Source organism: Amblyomma mixtum, chromosome 5 (genome assembly GCF_055824585.1).
Source record: "Amblyomma mixtum isolate Tamu chromosome 5, ASM5582458v1, whole genome shotgun sequence".
NCBI lineage: Eukaryota > Metazoa > Arthropoda > Arachnida > Ixodida > Ixodidae > Amblyomma > Amblyomma mixtum.
This window is the reverse complement of record NC_143016.1, coordinates 112918796-112936004: the sequence shown is the minus strand read 5'-3', so window position 1 is coordinate 112936004 and position 17209 is coordinate 112918796. Positions and strand designations below refer to the sequence as shown.

At 46.5% G+C, this 17209-nt stretch overlaps 1 long non-coding RNA gene across 2 annotated transcripts; it reads left to right on the top strand.

Moving 5' to 3' along the window:
- Positions 1-10042: 10042 nt before the first annotated feature.
- Positions 10043-17088, top strand: LOC149343381 (uncharacterized). 2 transcript variants are annotated; one of them, XR_016283120.1, is made up of 4 exons: positions 10043-10929; positions 11839-11917; positions 12489-12563; positions 16817-17088. It is a non-coding gene; the product is annotated as an uncharacterized LOC149343381 (long non-coding RNA). The 2 variants fall into 2 exon arrangements; XR_016283121.1 differs by having other exon boundaries at positions 11836-11917.
- The last annotated feature ends 121 nt before the right edge of the window (positions 17089-17209 follow it).

The following is a 17209-nucleotide window of genomic DNA, read 5'->3' as shown; positions in this document are numbered from 1 at the left end:
CCTTAGGGTATGGAGGAGGGAAAGCCCCGACATCACCTTTTTTCAGAACGGAAGTGTTCAATGTCGGTGCCACAGACCATACAGCCACTAGTGGATAGCGTGTACGTTTCTGGCTAGCACAACGAACAAAATTCCGCCGGAAGTCCTGGTTCTCTGCTGCCGCTGAAAGCCTCTTCGATCACTGTGAACAGATTGTTTGAGGTGGCTGCACGTGTGGTTGGCATAGTCTTCCTCCTAGAAGGAACCGAGTGGTAGTGCAACATGCTGTACATCCTCTTGAGGGACATTACGGCATGGCAAACGAAACATCTCTCGGTCGAACGGGTTTGATGGCTGCTCAGTTTAAAGCATATCCAACGCGGTTATCATTGCGTACGAAAGGTAATTGGGTGCGCTAAATTAGAATTTCTAGTAAACACATGTGTGGAGCGTGGAAGACGAACCCGCAAATAAAGATGTCGGGGAGAGCAAATGCAACGATTCAGGTAAACGTGCAATTCACGTCCCTGGACGTACCACTCTGTAAATGTTTGGGTTGACACAAAACTCTTGCAGTTATGAAGGATTTCATAAAACGCATTGACTGATACTCGCCGGTATGGGCCGTTTTTTTTTTCATTGCATGGTGCCTGCGGTGATTGTTTTGGGTACTGTGAACGTAAAATCAATGTGCAAGCTGCGAGCCATCAAATACACCGGCCTCCTTGATGTGGACAGAACAAAGCCATTTGCGATTGATTTGCCCTCCGCAGTCCTCACTAAAGGAGAGAGCCCCGATAATTTTTTTCCGCGCATTAGGCCAATTGTGGCCGACTTGCACTGAGTGCACTTGCACTCAATCGCCTGGATACCACGTCTGCATGTAGTTTCCTGGTGATCAGAAACAGTCGACATTTTTTTAGCGCGCCTTTCAATGCACCCCGCGGCTGTCAACAGTGCACGTCACCACATGTCGCACGTGCCCCAAGGTAACTCGTGCTAGTGGATGGCGCTTTGCGCCCACAGCAGGCGCTGGATTTTCGAAAGGCACGCGATATATATTTACCTTTGCTCATTCACATCACCGATGGAACTCCGTTGTCAGGATTTTAATATCTTATGTGTCGACACTTGTCGCCGGCTATAAATCTCTAATTTCAATCGGATGCTGAATTCTGTTATTTGAAAACCTAAATTTTCCAATTGAATGAACGAGATTACTGGTTAACAAGGTTCGCCGAATTCCTGACGTCCGCCAGTATATGAGTCCCTACACCCAAAAAGCCGTCTTGTTAGCTTGAAAAGCATACTCGTAAGAGCGGCGGGCCTCCCGCAACAGGCGGCACATTTATTTGCTGTAGCGTTTTCCGCCCTTTATTTTTTTAATATGTATGTTCTGCTCAGTAATGCGAATGCCTTAATTACGAAGTCACCACATGAAGGCAGTACTTATATGTATGCCCTCACGTCTGTACCTGCCAACGATGGATTTCATCATGCAAAGCGTGCAGGACAGCGTATGAAAAGCATAACGTTATTTATTCAGCTCACTCCAGCTGAATACGTCTGCGCCACATGAACTCACGTACAATATTTTTTGTCCTCCTCTCGACACTTTCAGTGTACCTCACGCCGCAGTGTGCTCAACGAAACTTATGCAGGGCGCACATTTTTCCTCTGGATGTGGTATATTCTTGAAGGAACCATATTCTTAGCGGTAAGAAACAGACACAACACCAAGAGACACACACACAGGACACCGTGTGTGTCTCTTGGTGTTGTCTCTCTTTCTTACCGCTAAGAATATGATTCCTTCAAGCTGGTACCAACTAGCCCAACTTAATGTTTTAGCGGTATATTCGCTGAAGTAAAAAAAACATCATCGCAGCACTGACTGGGGCATAGAATATACAAGGTTAGATTGCGAATTTGGGGTCCACTGCGCATATTGGATGTTGAATTGATAAATAAAAAAACACAATACAGGGTGTTTGTCAGCCAATTTGGGGGATTACGTTAGAAGACCGCGACGCCAAAGTCAACGTCCGCCTTAAGCGAGAGCGAGAACAGCGCTGTTCGGGATTGCGCCAGCACACTTGCAGCCAGAAATCGAGAAGGTCAGCAATCGGTAATGGCGGCAAAAATGTGTGACGAAAATGGCAGCTTAAATATAATCTCAAGGTGGCAAAGCATTTAGAGCCACATCGCGAAGTTTCGCGAACAATTCACGAGCCTTGGGATGAGTTTGGACTAAGTACGCTCTTTTTCTGCGCAGGCAACAACACACGCTCCGCTACTCCTGAAAGCCCCGCCCCCGTGTCCTCAGTTTCTTCTCCACCGGCGTCGTCGACTTCGTCAGGGGCACAATGCAGCTCAATGTGTGCCTTGGAGAAAACCGAGCAACGGCCTGGTGATGCCAAGCGCGGAAGCGATGCTGAGCCAACAAGAATTGGAAGCGATGACGAACGGTGGAGCACGGATACTTCACTCTCATTGCATGTGAGACAGCCTGCTTTCCGGATGCGCTGTGATCTTCGGGCACACGCAGTCTGAGAGCGTACCTGATAATAACGTATTATTAACTGAATGCACGCTATTAATACGCTTCCGATTCTGGGGCTTTCATCAATCCGTGTGCTCGAGGTCCAGCACCTATTAGTGCTGCACGGGCTCACGAAGACAACACCTGATATAAACTTGTCAGGGACAGGACAACAGTGATAGAACTAGATAATCTAAGATGTCTCCGACTCCCTTGTCTAGATCTAATGAATCTCCAAGTGAACTCAAAAACTCTCTTCTGTTGTGTCTGAAGGAAAGCGACGCTACCTAAAAAAGTATACAAAAAACTTTTTTACGTAAAGTTTAAGAAGTCAGAAGAAACATTTTGGACATCTGTTTTAAGGAATCAATTATTAATTTACTTTTGCAAAGAAAAAAAGATAGTTCGAACAAAGTTTTCAAATTGGTACACAATAGCAGTCCTGCTCACCCTCAGCACACCTGGCAACATGAGTGGAGAAATCTTGTGTCATGCTGCGAAAACAAAGCAGTTTTTCCCCGCCTACGCCATTCCACTGCCCAACAGAAGTAGTCAATGTCTTGCAAAGTAGCTTTCCTATGCTGCAGCAACATGATTCTAACAGAAGCAAGTAGCCACGCTCTTCTTGGCTCAACGGCCGAGACAGGTGACTCCTCCATTCTTTGCTATTTTATGCAACTGTTCCCTTAATAGCTAGGCTTCTATTAAAGTTCTCATTAAGGTGTAGGATTTGATTTTGGGTGGCCACTCGTTCTCTAACGGAGCGAAGGACCCAGGAGATTTGAAGAACTCCATTCATCGGGTCGGTAACACCGTGAAATAAGACATGGGCTGCCTCGTTACCTCGAAGGCAGGTATGAGTCGGTGCCCAGATAAGTTCGGAAAGGTGACGGACGGTATGAGGTGAGGACGTGAGGATAGCGGGAGCTGCATAGGATATATCTTACCTTTCGAGAAATTTCGGATAGCAGCCTACGGGTCACTGAGCATGCATTTGCCGCCGGTGGAGACGAGAGACCACACAATGGCAGCCTCTTCAGGCTCCTCTGGCGCGGAAGTTCTGGCAGAGGTAGTGCAAGGTGGTACTCCCTGATTGTTGAACACTGCTTCTACGAAGCAGGCGTGGTATTCAGCTGCATTGAAGCAGATGTCTTCTCGTTGGCCATATTGCTTTAGAAGGCCTATAGCTCGTTCCTTGCTCCCGCCCTAGTGATGCTGGGGGTGCATGTGGCGGGGAAGGGGAATATTTTGATCACTGATCGAATTCCAGGAGGGATATCTGTTTTGCGCTGAGCGAGGAGTCATGACCAATATGTAGCCTGCTGAAGATGCAGCGCCCTCTGTGAGTTTGGGAGAGCCGCTCATATTGGGCTGTGAAATTCAGTGAATTCCGAATTGGAGGAATTGGTGTGCAGCTGCGTTGAATGGAAGCGCAAGAGCCGTTTTGCAGACTGTTCTGATTGAAGGATCCAACTGGTGTTCCTTACGAGGTGTTAGCTTCAGGTGGAGTGTGAAGCATGCGATACGGCTAGTCACGAACGCCTATGCTAGGCGCCGTAGGTCAGCCCCCCGCACACCGCAATGTCCGTTGGTAATGTGTCTGATCATACGCATGGTGTGCGTGGTTAAAACATTTAGTCGGGCTATTGTGTCTCTATTCGCAGTATTATTAGTACCATCAAGTCAACAAAAAAATTCTCGACGCCGGCATTAGCGACCGTTTCAGGACCGTTTCAAGCCTCGCAGATGTAGTGGCCGGCGCAGGCAATGTAATGTGTCGCCTTGAGGTAAAGCGGAAGAGAGGAGGCACCCCCATCTTTTAAATCTCTAGAGTAGCAACTTAGGTGGGCCATGTAGGTCACGTGACCTTGCGGTGTCATCACAACCTGCCCACCGCAGTGGGAGTAAACTGACCACCGTGGCAGTAATCGTTAATGCGAGAGGCTGCTTGGGAAGAGCAACCTGAGTCGCACAAGCCTCGCCGGTGGAAGCACCTGCCTTTGCAGGGAAGTGACGCATCGCTTAACCGCTGCACCACTGCGCCAGGAGTGGTAGACAACCCCCAGATATAAATGAATGCAAAGTAGAGAATTATGAATTCCGCATTATGTATAGGGTTATTCGTTTCCGGGTTTTATATTTTTTCAAATTCGGGGGATAAAAATCGGACGTTATTTTTCGGCTTGATAATAGGGGATAAATCGGATTTTTTCGTGGAAAAACTCCGAAACTCGGGTTTTATGGGGTTAAATTTCCAAAATAATATTTGCATGCGCAACATCTCGGTTTCCATGCGAGACCTGTCTGGTCTCTGCAAGTACCTTAGCTGAGAGAACGTTCGCTCAACGTCACAGCTGCCATTAGCTAGGCCCAAAAATGACAACGCTGCATTTGCTAGCCTTGGGTAACGCGCAGTTGCGTCGTTCCAATAGTCCATCACTTCAACACCTTCATTTGTGGGGCTTACTTCGAGCAAGTACAAGTTTAACCCCTTGCGAAGCGCGCCCACATCGTCCATCACGGAAATAGAGAGGTCGGTAGTCATCAAACGACTGACTCAGCAGCCGCTTCTGGAACGGATCGAGTACGTCTTCCAGTTTCCATAATGTCAACTGGTTTTCTTCTTTCTCTGAGACGTTCCGTTTCAAAGTGCAGTCCCAATTTATAGTGATTATGGCGCACAACTCTTCACAACAAGTTTGTCTAATATGGCACTGCTCATCTAATATGGCATTGCTCTTAGGTACCATACACAAAGCACCTTTCGCCCGATCACTTTTACCGATCATCGTGGAAAGCTCGTTGACAGTCTGCTGTAGCTTGACGTTTACGAGGTGATCGAAGCATGGCATGAGGAGTTTTCCGCTTTCAAGCGTTTTCAGGACATCTAAAAGAGGCTGGAGGCACAGCAATTCCGTGGGCACAATTGTTTCAGAAATCGGGAAAAATCGGGTTTTACCCGAAAACGAACATCCCTAATTATGTACAACTGACCTAATAGCGCTATGGATTCATACTCATAAAGGGAGATTAAACGCTACCTCAAATGTTTGGCTGAACCTACCGATGACCCTAGTAGTTGCGACCTCGGGGATGCCCTGACCAGATGCGAAAGCTTTAATGAGGGGTTAGCCCCTCTTTTTGGACCGCGCATCAAATGAGGAGTTCGGCTTTCGAGGAGAGCATGCTAGCCCTGCACCACTGACGTACAATCACATACATTACTGCTTCGAGTGTGTCCTGAATTTCGGCATCGCTGCCGGCCTAGGTCCACTGTGTAATGTCATCAGCATAGGGGGTGTAATATCGGTTGGGGATTTGACTCAAGGGATACGAAAGTGGGAGGAGGGAACTCCTGATTAATTATGACAACGTGAGGTTTTTAACGGGCTCTTACATGTCCTAGAACACGGGCACACTTCGCACTTCTTCTCCATGAATACACAGCAGACACTGCAGGGATTTCTTTCTGCAACGTGTAATGGCGCAGTTGATGCTACCACGTGTGTTACAAAGCCAGCTTTTTATGCCACGTTGTCATGCAGAGCAATCGAACCTGGCCAGAGGATTATCAGTGCACATATACAAAGCATACACCAAACCAATCAAGAAAAACTGGTTTTGTAGCTACGAAAGAAAGTTCCTATCTTTGAATTCATCATTTTATCAAAATGTCACATTCATCATAAGCCTAATACATGCGTTGCGTAGCAATAAATTTTGAATACTGTTCAAAGCCAGCTTCTGTCTCTGTGCAGCATCGCATGCAGCACATTAGCGTTTTCCCTCTTTCGTAGCAGGATAGGACAAAGAAGCGGAAATTTCTGTCATTGCAGTTCTCCTACTTGCTCACTGAACGTTCTGAGGCAGACCTAACCATGGGAAGTGAGCTTCATGCAGTTGACCAATTACCTGCACTCAAAAAATATTTGTGACTTGGTGACCAGAGTTTTCTTCAAACCTTGGAATGGTTCAGTGTTTCGGAGCAAGTTGGTTCCTTATATTTTTTTTCAGATACCTTTTCTCTTGTGAGCTAAAACGCCTGCTTGTACATATTGGTGGCACAATGCAGACTATCGGCCCGGACTCCGAACAAAGCCCCGCGGACAACTGCCTCCACACAGACACCACAACGCACGGTCTGAAAGTTGTTGTCTCACCCACCGGCTTTACGCTGGAACACTCGGAAACCAATTCCTCCGAATTTTGCGACGTGTCGCTACGAACCGTTCGGTTCAAGCCAGGCGACCGAAAACGTACGTATGGCCTCTCACCATTCGATTTAAATGATGAAAAAAATTCAGCGGCTACTTTGGTGAGCTAAAAGGCGGTGAGGACAAAGCCCTTAGCGCGATGTTGCTGATTGCCCGATCAAAACGCACGACAGAATTTTTTGTCGCGTATCTGTCGCGCGACAAAATTTTGTGTCGCGCGACAAGCTCTCTTGTAGTGCATTGTGTCGTGCGACAGGGGCTCGTGTCGTGGGTTCTTTCTCGCGACAAAAGTGTTTGTAGTGGGTTCTGTCGCACGACAGTCATCATTCCTGTATTTTGTAGTGTGCAGAAGGAGCCTGTCGCAGGATTTGTCGCGCGACAGGTTTCTGTCGTAGGTGCTGTCGTGCTTCAGGGAGAGTCGTGCCGCGCGACAGGGCCTGCGTGCCTCGACAGAGTTGCCTGTCGCGGGTTCAGTCGCGCGACACTACAGCCTGTCGAGGTATCTGTCTTGCGACAGATACCTGTCGTGGGTCTGTCTTGCGACAGATACCTGTCGTGGGTTCTGTCTTGGGACAAATATCTGTCGTGGGTTCTGTCTTGGGACAAATATCTGTCGAGGCAAGTGTCGCGTTAGAGGTTGCAGTCGATGGTAATTGAGGTTTTCTACAGAAATCTCGAATTTCTGTAGCGCCATCGTGGGATAGTGATAGGCGGACATTCACCAATTTCGTGTTAAATCGCTTGCACTTTGGCGAGCCACGAAGACGATGCGACTTGCTTTGATCGATTGGCGACGATCATCGAGGGAATTAAATGAAGTGTTAATTCACAAACGCGACTCGAGTTTGCAACTCGCTTCCCTACCTAGCTACCGGCCGCACGAAAATTGGCGGGGATGAGAGGCGCCGCTCGCAATCAATCTTCCCTTCAGTTCGCACATGACAGTGTGAGCGAAAGAAGACCATGCTCAAGAGAAAGCATATGCACCAGCGAGAATGCTAGCGGTGCCTGTGAATGAGGCAGTGCTTGCGGTAGTGGCATGCTGCGAGCCACGCGAGCGTCTTCATTCCATCCGGCGCGAGCATGACGAATAGCGCTACTGAAGGTCAGTGTACTCGTGGCTGCTGTGACCTGTGCGTCTCGCAACATACTGTACCCACTACCACATGCGGAGAAAAGGCTAAGGTCACATATACGCGTCGCTTAACGTCACGTAATGAGAGTAACCTGATGGCGAAAAAGCTGGAAGATTACTCGCAGTAATCGTCCTGCTATCACAAAGGCAGCATGTATGTTACGCACGCATGACCTGTTGCCTGTATAAATGATCAAGGCGACTCCCATATCAAGTTTCCACGTTTCAGTTTTTAGCCGCGCATGCTGCAAGATCATCATAAAATATGAAAAAAATATATATATTCTTACGTACGACTTCGTTCATTGCTTCCATTGAAAATTTCATGACAGTGACACAACCATCTCGCTAAATATAGAGTACAGCGTACGAATCCTAAGGCCCAGTACAGCCTTGAGCGTGTTTGAACACGGACGCCTAGAAAGGGCGCGCGCGTGGACCGTTGCGTCGCGCCTGCGCTGTAATTTCCCGGAGGAGCAAGAACCCGAATATCTGCCAGTCGACGTGGCGTTACCCCGCGACGCCAAGGATTGGGTGGCGAGTTCTGCGACATGAAGTCGCGCCGCAAGAATTCGGTCAGTGAGTGACTTCCCCATGAGGATGTATTAGTTCGGGGCTCCCCCTCCGTGACCAAGGGGCTTAATTAACTCGCGCGAACTCTGTGACTCCCTACTGTAAACGTGCGTTTAATGTCCATTCACACTCGCAATAGCAAAGGCCATGCGGCCAGCAGTCGCTTGCGATCGGGCAGCAACTCCACGACACTTCCTCACACCTACAAGAGTGACCTGCAGCTCACCTGCTCGTTTGATTCTCACGTGAAATGAGAAGTCTTGGGACTGACGTCAGTCGATCGCGCGCTTTGGTTCAGTCTCCTGCGCCCTCGCGCCTCGTCCTCTAGAGTGTTCTGGTCCCTCACGCTCGGTCCACTAAAGTGTTCTGGTCCCTCGCTATTAACAGTGTGCTACGACAACCTGAGCGAAGAGTAGAATGTCGGGGCGGTTTTGACGTGCGCCACTGCCATGCAAGCGTAAGGGCGCTCTTCTCGGGACCGGCCTGCCAGCCTGGAAGCCGGCGTCAGAAAAATTCACTGGTATTGTTTGTTCACGTCCATTTACTAAGCTCTGGGATAGAGTATCGTTAGCCAATATCGAGTTGTTGGTAGAAGCGATAACAGCAAAACAAATTTTCTCCCACAGCCGCTTCTGCTGCCCATTGCAGCTCGCCTGGCTTCTGCTAGCTCTGCTCCTGAAGGGGTCGCGGAAACCGAGCTTATTTCACTATGACGCGGGGCTCACAGTAAAACGGTGGCGAGGGTAGCACCTCAGTGCTAGCCAGTTCCGAATCGCACTCAGCTTAGGCGTCGGTGTGCAATCGGCTAAGCTTAGCGACGACAAGGGTAGCTAGAGAGCAGCGCGCAGTTCGTCGGCCGGCGCGCCCGCGGGCGGCGTCATTGCCGAAAGCTCGGCTCGCTCAATGATTGGCTCAGTAGCTCGCGAACTGAGCAGGCAAGGCTGGAAAATCGAGCAGCGAGCGTCTGTCCTGCGACTGAGCGAGACTTTATTCTCACGTTTGCATGCAGCATAGGTGAACAAATTTAGCACACATATATGCATCGAATATCTGCTGCCTTACAGCGTTTATTAAGCTCGTCCTCGACGTCACCGTTAGCGCGGAAACCGCGCATATCTTTATTTCACTACGAGACATGGTTCACAGTACAACGTAGTGTGAAGAGAGTAGCACCTCAGCGCTAGCCAGTTCGAAAGCACTCTCAGCTCTGGCATCGATATGAAACCTGCCAGGCTTAGCGACGAATACGACATCCAGGGAGCAGTGCAAACTTGTCGCCCGGCGCGCTCGCCGGCAGTGTCATTTCTGAAAGCTCAGCTCCCGCAATGCTCAGCAGCCAGCGACTTGGGCTCGCAAGGCTGGAAAACTGAGCAGCTAGCGGCTGGACTGCGACTGAGCCCACGTTTGCAGCACAGGTAAACAACTTTTAGCTCACATATACGCTTGGGATACCGGCTTCGTTGCGGCCACCTTAAGGTGATTCTTACGCTCGTCATCGAGGCCATCGTCACCGCTCGTGACGCACTGGCTGAGAACTACAATTCGAGTGCGTGCTAAAACAAGCTGCTCGTATTTCGCGGAACAATCTGAAGTCGAAAACACAGTTGCTTCTATCGGCTTCCATGTGGGCTCTTGCTCAATTGTGAAAGTACACGCGAGCAAGATGCGGCGAGTGCGAGCCGCTGTTGCATATCAGCTAAAGTGTGACGCAACTATCGGCGTAGTTTCGCAAAGCAGTTGATATCAAAGTTATCCGCTTGTACGGGTCACAGTTAAGCCCTCAGTTTCGTGTAAATCTCCGTCGAGCATGCCCGCGTCAGTCAAAGTAATGCATCGCAGCTGCTCTCAGTCCTACCGCTCACGTCCAACATATCCTTGATATGCACCAGCTTGAGGTACGGTGCATTTCTTTGCCCGTTTTGTCGCAATTAAGAGATTTTAGCTGGCAGCAAACGAAATTTCATTCCGTCAACAGCGTCGTCTGCGCCGTCGTCTGCTCCGTCGTCTGCTAGAACATCCGGGGCACCCTGGGTGATGGGATCACAGGATCGCAGCTTCTACAAAAGTATTTAAAAGCGCTTTAGTGTTCGCACTTAATAAAAAAATAAATTTAAAAAAATTGAAATATTTTTCTTCTGAACATAATTTAAATATTAGTAGTAAAAAAGCGCATTTGAGTTGCAGTTTTTCAACGACGCAAAAACAAGGGCAAAGCCGCTGGCGCCGGCGCCATGTCAGTGCGTGCGTTGCCTCACGTTTTGTGTTATTTGGATTTTCATGGCATTGTTTGAGTGCTTGTGCGGCGGACATGTGTGAAGAACAGAAGTGTGTTTTGGAAGCCAACGACGAGTATTACGCCCAGTCAACATCGGTGAGTTTGGACGGGCAAAGCCATGAAGAAAGGCAGCGCTACGACGTCTTGTCATCTGGAAAGGCAATGAAGACGACGGCGCGGTTTTACTAAGCCTGGATGAGCTGCATGATTGGTGAGTACCGTCACCGCTTCTCTATTACTGATCTGTATTCACACGCGTTATTAGTGTGCGGCTATATAGGGATGGCAGTGGAGGCAGTCTGCGTGCGGTTGCCTCAGCTATAATGCGTTGCCTGAAAAGAACGGACGTGTAGCCTGCGTGACAAGTCTTGCTTCATAGTCTATGTCTGCGTTTAGTACTCAGGTGCCGTGGTAAATAAAAATGCCACCAGAGATCACAACATAGTTATGCGGTCGCTTGCTAGCGCTGCGAAAAACTACAGACAATGTTTACTGCATTCAACTGGCATGGATTTGTACTGCGTAGAAGACGACGATCAGTGCCGCGGGTGACAGCGCTTTTGCGTGGACAGCTGAGAACAGGCGAGGGAACTGACAACGGGTGATTTTGCTCGCGGCTGGTACCCATCGGATGGATTTGTGCTATTTAGAAGATTATTATGAGCGGCAGTGCTGCGCGATGAAGCACTCGCGCTAGGCGAACTGCGAACAGACGACGGATGGTTTTGCTCGGTGTTGGTGCTCATCGGATCAGTGCTTACTTCTTAATATTCGTCATGCAAATTATTTTGAAGACAGTGATCGCATGTGGAAGGCTGGCGCATATGTACTAGTCATTTGTAAACTTTTTATCTGTGCTTCCCCATTGGAACAGAATTTGGCAATATTATGTCAGTTAGGTCGTTCTTGTGTCTTCCCTGAACTGTAGGCGTCCATGCTTCCTCTCCTGAATTCAGGGCACTGAACTGTTGGCGATGCAACTGCACACTTATTTGGGATTTCAAGCTTTTTGCTGTATGCCTCGCATATGCGGCCCGCTTTCAGGTCGTTCGCAATTGGTGATGGTTTGTTATTCATTTTCACTTTCTCTTATTTATTCTTGGTTGACTGCCGGCAGCAGTTCTCCGCGCTCGGAACTGTTCCCAGGCACGGAACCCTACCCACAGACCTCCCTGCAGCTCACTCACCAGTGTTCTTCGGTATTTTTTTTTTGCTCTTGCCCCTACTTGCATTACCACTCGACAAATGTTTTGCTGTTTTTATTTGTGTGGAATTTGTTAAATGCACTACTAATTTTCGTATCATGCTCAGTTGTGACGTGAGATATCGGGCTCCTTGGTATTGAATGCATGTCTTTTGCATTTTCTCTTCTCATTTATGCAAGGTAAACTGGTCGACTGGGTGCTATGTTCAATTTAAGAATACATTAGACGCTGGTGCAAGGCACCCTAATAGTAATTAACTAAAGCCTGCGCATGCTATATTCGAATAGTTGGGCTCTTTTCATCATGCATAAGAATAAAGCGGTATTCCAGCCAGCTCATCTTTCAATGTGGTTATGACAGTCATGTAAATGTACTCAAAGAATGTGTATGGGTGTTTCACATACAATCTCCTTATTTATTTTGTCATGGGCCACCTCATTGCTTTTTGTGTTCCTATATTAATACCTCATTTTAGTTTCTGAAGCAGTGGACAGTTTGTTTTGTTGTCATTCATGACATTGTCACTGGCACTGATAGCTGTTGGTCGGGACGTATTTATCTGCAGTTGCCAGCTGCCAGCATCTGCTGGGCCATGCGTGCTTCCTGCCTTCAGCTGTGCCATCCCTCCAAGCCATTCATGGTAATTATCTTTTTCAGTTACGCATACCTTACCTGCCTGTTTTGAAAAATATTTTCAACATAGGCTCACTGCTGTGTTTAAAAATGCATGCAGAACTCTACATGCACTTTACAGCAGTACCTCAGCTTATTACATGAACTGCAAATTTGTACGAAATATAGCCGCTCATGTAGCTCTTGACACTGCGCTGTTATTATAAAGTTGAGCCTGCTTCAGGTGCAGTGACTATTCCACACCTGTTGCCTTTTATGCATGTGTGTCCTCTAAAAGGGCCAAAATGTTCGTTTATCTTTTAAAAACGTTGTGCTGTACAATAATACTTTAATGGTATTTCTTGCTTGTACACTGAAATGTCAGTCAGTAAAGTAACATTGTATGATGACACCAAATCTTGTGTGGCATAGCATCCTTGCAGCGTACTTGGCAAGCTCCTGTCAGCGCAGATGTATTGCTGGTTTATTGCTGTGGCATGTGGTTATACTGTACAGTTTGTACCTCTACGTTCTTGAAAGTATCCTTGAAAAATTTAAAATTGGTTTTTGAGCCAAGGAAGTGACAGAGTAACTGTCTCACATCTTGATAGGCACCTGAACAATGATGCAAGGGAAGGGATAAAGGAGGGAGTTAAAGAAGAAAAGAGGTGCCGTAGCAGAGGGCTGCAGAATAATTTTGGCCACCTGGGGATCTTTATCCTGCACTGACATCAAACAGCATGCAGTTTAGCCTGTGTTCACTTGGGCCTGCATAAAAAAAAACGAGCAGACCTTCTTAGAACTAACATTTCATTGCACCAGCTACTTTGTAGCTTTGACTGCAGTGACCTGAAATCAACTGTTGTTTACTTTGCACAACCCACATACCCTGAACAAGATGTGATGATGCTAGACGAGGTGACCCTCTCTGCATAGCAGAAGGTTGGTTCAGGAAATGCGATGACTCATGGAGAACCGCTCAGTTATATTTGATTTCATGTTATTGTAGTATTAATGGTGAGTTGTAGTATAAGTGATGAATTCTTGCAAATGATTGAGGACATCAATACTCAGTGTGAAAATGAGAGCTAAATCAATACTTAATAATCAGGAAAGAGGCCTTTTTATGAAATGCAGTAAGGTACTGGAAGTCGAAACAGAATGCACCTCGGCCAGGTCATGCACAGATATAGAGCATTTGAAAGAAATGGTTGGGAGAATAAGAAAGGGGTTTATTGCCTTAGGCATGCACTCAGAAGTTACGAGCAGCACCTTGCAGTATGCTCAAAAAGAAATTTTAAACTGCTTTGCCTTTGCTAAGCTGTCGGGAAAAGTGGGGTACTTTACAAAGGGCTTAAAATTGAGAACAGTGCGGTGAACCACTCAGGAAAATCATAGGGTTAATGATAAGAGATTGGGAGAGAACTGAGTTGGTTGGAAATAAATGCGAATTAAAATCTGAGCGGGAATCATAAATGGACATAGGCAGGACATACATTTTTTAAAGAAGCTGGCTATCCTTTTGGATAGTGGAGCGGTTACTCACAGCAGGAAATTGTGCTGTTCTTGCTTTCATTTTATGGACATATGCTTTGTGTCTTACATCTCTTGGCCTGCCATAGGAAGCATATGCTCATAATAAATTTTTACCTGTCTAATTATGTGGCACAGGGAGAATTGAACTATATAACCTCATCAATGCACACCCTCTCTGAAGTGAACTTTGTCAGCCCCGTCAGTCACCACATTGATGCATGTCACCGCAAATGAGAGCCGTCATGGTGGCTGAGTGGTTATTGTGCTTGGCTGCTGACCCGGAAGAGGCAGGTTCGATTCCAGCCAGTTTTGATTCCAGCTGTACTAGTCTCATTTCAATGGAGACGAAATGCTAGAGGCCCAGGTACCGTGTGATGTCAGCACACCTAAAGAATTTTCCAGTCCTCTACAATAGTGCCCTGTATAGCCTGCGCCGCTTTGTGGCATTAAACCCTTTAAAACCAAGTAAAGTAATGGATACATCATTTCCAAAAATTGTTTAAATTTATTATTTTCTAAACGTTAACAATTTTCTGCACCTGTTTTCCTTCGTCTTTCCCTCTTATTTCCTCCCTCATGCTGAGTAACAGGTCAGTGATTTTAAGTAAATATTTTGTTCATTTCATTATCAAAGTTTCTCTGTCTCTCTCTATTGCTTTGCTTTTTGTATCTGCAGTATAGTATTATGCAGAAATATGTCAAGATTAGATCCAAGAGATATGGCCTAGATTTTAAGTTCTGTAGTCAACCACACATTACTTATTACGCTATCAAGGCTTTTTTTTGGCATGTGCTACCTGGTACAGAACTGATGTGGCCTACAGCGGTAAATATTGTTTGAATGTGCATAAATTGAATAGGAAGGCAAATTTCCCATTTGACTATGTAAATAGATTGGGCAATCATGTGCTCACAAAGCTCATAAACTTTTCTGTTTCCAAAACTTTCTGTAAAAGGCACTGACTCACTGAAATACACTACAGTTACTTTTGCCTAATCCTGATATTATTTACTGAAGATTGGTTTGAGGGAAAGTCCACTGAGCTCGAATGAGTGCACGGCAGCTTGTCTTTGTCCAAAGTATTTGGAGAATAATGAATTTTGTTACCTGGCAGAGATAAAGCAAGGATGGCAGTGTTTTGTAATGTCCACAGGGCATTCTTCCAAAGCCCAGTATGCATGTAATTCCTTCATTTTGTGCAACATAAAATGTCTTCCCTTTACACTCATGGTTGAAACAAAATGCTATTTGAATACTTCACCACTCAAAAAATGAAGGCCATTGTGCTGCTCTACAAAATATCAGGCTGCAGCGGTTGTTGCGAGGCAAATTCACCAGGTTGTCATCATCATCAGTCTTAACACCCAATGCAGGGCAGAGGCCTCTCCCATGTCTCTCCAATTAACCCTGTCCTTCGCCAGTTGTGGCCACCGTATCCCCACAAACTTCTTAATCTCATCCGCCCGCCTAACTTTCTGCTGCCCCCTGCTACGTTTGCCTTCTCTTGGAATCCACTCTATCACTCTTAAGGACCACTGGTTATCTTGCCTTTGCATTACATCTCCTGCCCAAGCCCATTTCTTCCAAATAACCCACGTTTTTTTCACACCTATTTGTCAGGCTCCGCGTTTTTTTCTCACCTATTCGTCAAGCTGCAAGCCACTTGCACGCTCTACAAACCTATTTAAAGTACATTATCCAGCATTGTTGGCATGGAGTGTGTAGTGCTAAAACAAAAAATAATACAATAGCTGATGATCTGCTAGAGCAACAGAATTCCAAGAGTTTGAGAAGGGCAGTGGGAGAACTAGCAAGGCGGGATAGCGAAATTCGACAAGCAGTGGACAGGGATCCTGCAACTTGTAGAGGACAGGCAAATTGGAGACTTGTGGAAGGGGCTGTAGTCTTGAGTGCGCCTAGCCGGCCTTGTGATGCATTGTATAGGGCCCTTTGTTTTTGAGTAAAACTGGTTTCTCCTGATTGTTGCATTCCAGAAAGGTTCATCAAGATTGGGTTAAACCCAAGTTTCGCGTGCAAATGTGCCTGTAAGAAAGTGTAGATTGATAATGCATGAAGCTAAAGAACCACTGGAGAGTAGTGGATACGTCTCGTATTTCTTCGTAGCTATATTGTTTAAACAGTGCTGGCTATTTTAATTCCTTTGTAATGCTTATTGCTTGTCGAGTTGCATAAAATTTTAGGATAAATTGAAAACTGCAGGTAGGTTTAATTACAATAATTATACCCGTATTTCTGAAGCTCTGTTCGAAGAGAGGTCCACATTTTGTGTGCATGCTTTGAATTTGATTATTTTCACACTGCAAAATGGAGGACAGGTCTGCTGTGAGAGTTTTTTTGCAATGAAGCGAGAGCAAGTGGTGCGGAATGCTTGTTACTGTGTCGCCCTGCCAATATTTCTAGAACCCCTGGGACCACTGAGCTTGTGAGTATCTATGACTCAAAAGGTCGGAGCTGATTGCCCATTCCGTGGTTGTCTGTATTAACCGGTGCAAGGCCAAGGGCTCATAGCTAACAAGCATATGACACCATAGAACTAGATGCAGTCAGGCTGGGACTGTGCAGTATGTCAGTGTTAACGAGGTCGTGATAAACGAGGTTTACTCTGCGAAGCTAGTGTGAAATAATAATTGTTCTTATGGAAAATATCGTTTTCCTTAGTCATTGCAGCAATATATACAAGCATATCAACTCTGATATCTCTCACTCATCTCTCTATGTTTCAGTTTCAAGGGACCAAGAGTTGCGTGGAAGTCGTGCAAGCCACAAAGTTGCGTGCGGCTTGAGCCAGCAATCAGGAGCAGGCTGGGAATTTGCGAATTGCCAGTGGTATTCGCTCAGTCAAGCAGGCTTTACTGTAAGTACAGTGTTTTCGCCATAGCATTTCTTTGAAAAGTACGCATTGAGCTTGAATAGGACAAGCTGTCGGTCTAGTTGGTCTGATCCTTTGTGGTTGACAGAGCTTAGAAACACAGACTGGGGTCAGAAAGAAAAAATATGAGGGTACAGGTGCTGACTACAGATTTATTCCAGAATCACCGAAACACTGCATATATAACCAAAACACAGGTTGCGTTTTGACTGGGTGTGTTTGTGGTTAAGATGTTTGTGAATCTTAA